This window comes from Arachis ipaensis, chromosome B09 (genome assembly GCF_000816755.2).
Source record: "Arachis ipaensis cultivar K30076 chromosome B09, Araip1.1, whole genome shotgun sequence".
Classification (NCBI taxonomy): domain Eukaryota; kingdom Viridiplantae; phylum Streptophyta; class Magnoliopsida; order Fabales; family Fabaceae; genus Arachis; species Arachis ipaensis.
The window spans coordinates 10,049,836-10,051,564 of NC_029793.2; positions in this window are offsets into that span (position 1 = coordinate 10,049,836).

A 1,729-nucleotide genomic window follows, 5' to 3' on the forward strand; every position below is an offset into this window, starting at 1 on the left:
ATTTAAAAAGAGAGTTACTTTATACTTTATCTTTAGATAATGTACATCTTTATAATTTGAAATTTATTTTAGACTTACAGTTAAATTATCATTTGCTAACCGTAGAATGTATCATTGACCATATTTTTTTATATTTATTTTTCTCTTTTAAAATTGTTAAAATTTACACCATAAACTATTAACAAATTATTGATTATAATATTTCAATACGTTTTGCCGGTGTATATTTAACTCCGGTGAATTAGGTTTTATCGTCATACATTTTTCGGAATCTTTTAAATAATCAACATCTTAGTTTATTCTCTTTTATTCTATTCCACTATACAACTTCAAGCTACACCGTAAAATTAAACATACCACTTAAGTAAATCAGTGTCATAACATATATACACTATACAAAATTTAGAAAAGCTGAAAAAATTATTAGAAAACCCTAATTTGAGTGATGAATATAATGATATATATTCAATTTAGAGCATATAAGAATAATTTGCTGGGTAACTAAGTTGGATTGGTCTAATATTAAATTATTAGTCTATTTAAGTAAGTGTTAAAAGTTCGATTTTCATCTTGTGCATATAACAATTTTCAATAATGCTAGGGAACTAAGATGATTCTAGCCAAAAACCAGCCAAATGCCTCTGGGTGAATTCAAAACCTCTACGTGAATGGTGTTTATGCTAGGCATTAGGGTGCTTTTTTTCTTTGTAAATTGGATGGTTCTAAATTTGTTTTCTGATTTATCATGTTTTAGGCATTTAGAGAGAGAAAGAGGGTGAAAAGACGGAAGCTAATTAAATCAGTTTTCGTGATTCACGTTGCAATGATACTGAACGTATTTCCTCCTAATTTGAATGTGGTAAAATATTTAATAATCAATATTTTAAATCATAAATAAATAAAATTAATTACTATATTTATAATTAATTAAATTATTTTGATTGATTTAAAATTGATTCCATATACTTTTCCAACAATTTTTTATCTAATAACAAACTCTTAAATGAAGTTTTGATTTGTTACAAATTAATCTTTGCCTTACCAAATTAAAGGATACCGTGCAGGGGTGGAGCCTAGTACATTTGGCCAATTTAATATTATTTTTTTTTTTACTACAGAGTCCTTTAATTTTTACATTGTTCCTCTAATTTTTTTTTTCTCTTTTTAAAATTATACTTTTTATGTTGGCCCCTCCAAAAAATTATTCTAGTTCCGTCCTTAATATCGGTGAAAAACAAAAAAAGAATAATTTTCTGTATATTAAAATCACTCCTTGATACCTATCTTTATCTCTTATTAGCTATAGCTCTTTGAAATCTCTTTGCTCTGAATATATTTTCTGGCAAAAACATTGCTGAAAAAAGAGTGAATTGTAGAGCTGAACGATAGGTTTACATGAGTTTAATTTGATTCTGATGAAAGAAAAAGCAAAATAGTGTTTACATATTATGATTTCCAATCACATATAAAACTAAATCCTTCATATGATTCCTAAGCTAAGATCAGTCCAGTATTTTCCAGCAAACCTAAGAATAAGTCATCATCAAGAAACAGCTGAAGACAAGAAAAAAGTCCAAAAAATTTTAAACTTAAAATCATACAGTCAGATTTTTTCCTCTCTGAAAGTTGGGGTTATCATTTTCATATGCAGATAAAATAAAAAATATTTTTGCATTTTAATATATATTTACAAAATTATTTTTAATTTTTATGGTATGTTATTTATTTG